Raw genomic sequence first — 6000 nt, forward strand, 5'->3', positions numbered from 1 at the left:
TGTATTCTCCATTGGAAAGATCATTATTTTTAAAGAATAAATGTAATATCTTATCAAAATGGACTCTGATATGGGATTTCAAAGCTTCCAATTTAATACTTGAGTTATTCCCATGCTTCATCAATTATTGAAACAAGATCTGATTAAGCAAAGTGATCAAGCAACACTACTTTGGAGGAAATCATACAAAGACATACACATTTTTTCACTTTATTCCTAAATAAATTAAGTATTATTAAATTAAGTAGTTTTAGTGAATCTGGCATAAGTTACCTATGTACAGCAAAGCTCCTTAAAACTTTATGTTTTTGGATATAGAATGTTTCTTTTCTTAATTTAAAACAATGAATGAGACTGAGGAATTGTTTGCTAAAAGGAATTAGGATTCAATATCAGCAAATAATATCTAGGATGTTATGAATTAAATATGTAAAAAGACTTAATAATCTCTCAAATACCAATTCTGCATTAGGTAGAATTTATAACAACTTGCATAGCTTTATCTATACCTTTCTAGAGATCAAATGTTGGGGCCTGGGAAATAGGGGCCAGATGGCACCAGCCAAACTGAAATGTGCAAATCAAGCAACACTTAATACACTACTCACTTTTTATTCTCATTGTGAATGCAGGTTGGGGGGTCTTATAAAATTTTTCCTGAGGCAATCCTCTGGAAAGGCAAGGTGTAGCTGTCAGGTCTTCGGTTCTTTTCATTTCAGTTTACAAATAAACTCCAAGTGCTTTTTCTCATCTTTAGTCACTGCTGATCTTTTAAATATGTGGTAGCTGTGACACAGTAGTGGCAAAATGATCACACATCATTACTTAGTGCACATGTGATTATTTATGCCTTCTCAGCCACGGTGCAAGTTACAAGCAATTATTTTTCATCTCCTTGATGTAATTACCCTGTAATCTACAGGGACATGTAATTGCATGGACGGCTTCTGCACTGAATTATGCAGCTCTCAGGGACTACATGAGACCCTGGGAGCCTTTTACCAGCTAGCAGCTGGGCGGTCTCTTTGTGTAAACCTGGTGGCCTAAATATAAGGGCTATGCTGGAGGGAGATTTGCAACCCAGATGTGATGCGGGGCCACCAAGTAAACTGCCTAAGGGCTGGAGAGCCTGTGTGTTTGATATCCAACCTCATCAAATGCCCTCTTGATTTTCTATCCTCAGATTATGAAATGTCTGTGGGAGAAAAGGAAGCTCCTATGAAAGCAAATATTTTCTTGGTCGAAAATTTCTTTAGGATTTGGGATCTTTTATTCACCGTTGTTAGACCCCATACACTGAATAAATGTTTGATGCCTTAAAATTTGCCCAACTTTGTAGTAATACATGTGCCCAAAGAATATGACGAGTTGCTTTAGCATGATAAAATACAAAGTAAGTATTGCATGTATTATCCAACAGCCAGAGGAAATAAAACCTCTTTTTCCTTCACTTCCCTTCCCTTTCCCCTTTCCTTTTCCCTTCCTTTCTCTCCCCTTTCTCTCCTGTACTTTCCCTCCCCTCCCCTCCCTTCTCCTCTCCTTTCTTCTCTACTTTATTCTTTCTTTCACAAGGCACAAATGTAAAAGCACATTAATAACCTGATGATAAGGTTGGTAATTTACTACTATTTCTAGTATGCTCATATGGGAAGGAACAATTTTTAATCATTTAGCTATTTATTTATCAGGGTGACTTTCAGACAGTTTCTGAGAGGCCAGAATGTTTGTTTGTCCAAATGGAAGTCAGGGAAATTCCCAAAGGGGCCATTCTAGAGCTTGGATGATCTGATCCTCTGGCAAGAAGGCAAGAATTATATGGGTGAGAGTCATTTATTCCTTGTCTCATTGGCTGATTCCCTCCTAAAAGAGTTGAGGTTTCCATTGGCTTCACCACTTGGCTTGATGATATATCCATGTTCATCTGTAATGCGTGCAAATAAATGCATGTTGCATGTTTCTTGTGGGTACCCATGTTTCACTTCATGGCAGAATTCTTGTAAAGTCAAATGAAGTTGTTTAGAATAAGAGGGTCTTCAACTAGGTAAGCGATCTGCGGGAGAAGTCTAGGGAATCAGCTAAGGCAATGATATCAGATTGAATCCTGTGAGCAAAAAGGAGAACTCCTTGATTGATTAGCCTTCATGGAAACTTTCAAGTCAAGTGTAGTTATATAGTTCATTACTAGATCTTCCAAATGGATGTGAATTCTGGAGCTATTTTTTAGGTTTTGAAGAATTTTAAAATACCATTGCCCAAGATAAAGCTGTTTTGAAAATTTGTCCTTTGAATGGATCTCTAGTGCCCCTAGCTTTATTAAGATAAATTGACATAGAATATTGTGGAAGTTGAGGGGTACAATGTGATGATTTGAAACATGTATATATTGCTAAATGATTACCATAATAAGGTTAGTTAACACATAATTACCATTTGTTTTTGTTGTGGTGTTGATAACATTTAGTATCTACTATCTTAGCAACTTTAAAGTACACAATATAGTACTGTTAACTATAGTCACCTATTGTATGTTAGATCCCCGGAACTTGTGCATCTTCAGACTGGAAGTTTGTGCCCTCTGACCAACATCTACATTTCCCCCAATCCCAACCTATGGCAACTACCAGTTTACTCTATTATTTTGGCTTTTTGAAGTTCCACAAATAAGTGAGATCTTGCACTGTTTGTCTTTCCCTATTGGACTTACTTCACTTAGCATAATGCCTTTAAAGTTCCCCCGTGTTGTTGCAAATACCAGGATTTCCTTCTTTTTTACTGAGGCATAATTATCTCTCATCCACTACATTCTCTCTATCTATTGAATGGGTCTTTATTCAGCAAATGGGGTGGGCATTTTTTCAGTATTATTCATATTTTTCTAATTAATATTAATATTTTCTAACTGTTAATTTGCTTTATTCTATAGTTTTATGGTTTATTTCTTTGGTAATGAACATATAAAGATATGTAGATATATATAGATGGGGTGGATGGATAGACATAAATAGAGTGAAATTCCTTTATTGGCTTTCATTTTTGAAAACTGTGTGCCTCAAGAAATTCTCTGAAATAACTGAAGATTCAATGTATATCCTAGTATTGAGATACATTGATGGTTGCTATTAGACATTGCAAATCGTTCTAAACCTGCTATTGGCATTCATTACCTTATAAACCTTTAATTTTTTTTTGGTAATAGTTTCCTTAACCCTAGAGTCACGTGCTAAGAAGTCATGTATTTTGATGATTGCAAACTAGACTACCCTTCGTAATAGTGGAACCACTTGTGGAATACAGGCTATAGTTACATTTTTCACCGGTTGAAATGTCGTACTGTCTCCCTCTGACCCAGATGCTAAGTTTTCCTTAGGTTGTCATGGATTTTTGACTTTGTGAAATACTTTGAGATTTCAGATGTTTTGTTTAATGTCACCCCCAAATTCACGGACCTCCAGTGAAAGAAGGGGGAGATTCAGATGAATCTGCTTGTGGTTTTGTGTGGTATATAAAGGTCAGTGTTCAAAGGGTAGCCGCCTACCATGGGGAATGCAAGAACTCTCTAATTAGAAGAGGCAAAGCTCTTTCTGACTATGTAAATACCATTAAGGAGTGAGCTAAGTGGAAGTTATTATTTTTCCCCTAAAATCATACTTTTTAGTAACTATATCACTATTGTAATTTGTGAAATTTATTGGAGTTTTCAACAGAAAAAAGATGTTTTCCTGTTAACTGATGCCAAAAACCATGACTTCACAGCTCTTATACTATAACAAGGAATTGATTTGCTTGCCCACCACAAGCTCATTCCTAATTTTATGAAACCCTTTCAACTATAGGAACTGGAGTTCAATATGCATTATATTCTCATTCTAGATTTGTGAGATTCCCCCCCCTTTGCTCCTAGAATTGAACTTCACATTACTTTCTAAGAAGCCTTAATTCATGCCTATAATTTGGTTAAATTAGCCCAAACCAAAGTGATATTAAAGAAGAACTGAAGGCATCCCAAGCAGTCAACAAAATACAGGACAAATCTTGATTAAGCTGCCTAGTGGGAGAGAGTATGGCCTTATGAGAGGAGAACTTATGGTCTAGGGCTCTGTTGTGCATTATGAGAGCTACTAGCCTCCTATGACTATTGAGTACTTGAGATTTTGTGAATCCAAACTGAGATGTGCTTTAAGTGTCAAATACATATTTATTTTGAAGACTTAGTATAAATAATGTAACTATCTCAATAATTTTTAAAATAGTATTTGAATGATAATATTTTGGACATTGACTAAATAAAGAATAATATTAGAATTTCACCTGTTATTACTTTTTTGTAATGTGGCTACTGGAAATTCTTAAATCACATGTCATTCATACTATATTTCTATTGGACAGTGCTCATCTAAAGGTTAAATAAATGAGCTTTATTGGAAGTCCTTGAATCTCTTGCCAGCACAGTTTGGCTCTGGATGAGAAATGTAATCATAAAAGTCCTCAGTTTCTTCATCTGTGAAATGGGATAATAACACTTCCCACTTACTGACGTCATAGGGCAGTAGCTATAAGGATTAATGACCCAGAGCTTGTAAAATGCTGAGTTCTTTGGATCTTCTAGAGTGAAACTAACTTTTTAAAGAAATTTCCCTGGGGACTGGATTATATGAATAAACAATAGAATGCATGGGAAAACACCCACACACTCACATAGCTTTGGCCCATTTTTCCATTTGGTGGATTTATAGTGGCTACAAACAGCAGGAGAAGAAAAAAAGAATCATGTGCTAAAAAATGCCATAATGCACTGCTGTCAGGCTTGGCTAAGCTTTGTGTGGCCTAAGTATCTATAACTCTAAAAATGTCCATACTAGGCTAGTAGTTGTTGAAGCTTTGGGGACATGGGGCATGTGGCTTATTATATATTGCATTTATTTTTGTGTATTTGAAATGTTCATAGTAAAAATGTTTTAAATAACTAATGACCATTCTGCCCTATCCTATCCCCTTTTTAATTTTTTAATTTCCTTTGTGCTTTATATGAAATAGTTGGGTGAATAGTCTCCTTCACAATAAATTTTACACATGCATCTATTCTGCCAAATAATATTTTTCCCTTGAGCTCAAGGTTAGATCAAGCCTTTCTTATTCTTACGATTTCAGGGCAAAGGGATCCCAAAAACAAGCATGAGTTAATGATCCAGGATAAGTAAATGAAAAATTCATCCTAATTCCTGCTCCCTAGCCATTTAATGTTTTTATAGTTAATGATTTAATTCTCTTAATGTTTTTCTCTCAATGGAATTGAAAGCTTTTATCCTCCACTCCCAATCTCAAAACTGATGATGTGGATATGAGGCATGCTTGTTTTTAAGCACCAAGGAGCTTTATGTTGCCAAGATGGATCCAGGTTCTTCCTGAAACACAGGAAGCATGAGTATTTTCATCCTCTGAAGAAGCAGCCTCCTGACCTGCTGGAGCCAGTGCAGTCATGCTGAGTGGTCTACGTTTTCCTGTTCCTTTGCTTTGTACAACGGGGAAGTCTTGTTTGATGTCTAAATATGAGGATGCTGTAACACTGGCATGCCAAAGTTTGAATTTATATCCGCAACTGTCACATCCTTTATTGAGTGCTACACACTTACCATTGTAATAGGCTTTTTTTGGGAATAAATCGATGTCAGCAATTATATTTGTGGATCCATTTCAGGTATATAGCTGAAATATACTTCAAAGGATGACAGCATCAGTTAAGGGCTGGAGGAGGATATTGCGTGAGAGAGAGAGAGTGTGTGTGTATTTGATATGGTATTAGAATGATAACTTGAAATCTTATAGTTAGGTGACAATAATCATAAACCCTAGCCTAGAGTTCTAAGAAAACTCAAGAGTCAAACTCAAGAGTCAGTGCTGTTATCTATATTGTCTTTCAGTAAGCAAGTAACTTTTACTCCCTTTTTACAAATGAAAACTCTAAAGCCAAGAGAAGTTAAATAACTTGATTGAGCCATGCCA

The sequence above is a fragment of the Ursus americanus genome, chromosome 22 (genome assembly GCF_024610735.1).
Source record: "Ursus americanus isolate L20-20 chromosome 22, mUrsAme1.1.p, whole genome shotgun sequence".
Taxonomy (NCBI): domain Eukaryota; kingdom Metazoa; phylum Chordata; class Mammalia; order Carnivora; family Ursidae; genus Ursus; species Ursus americanus.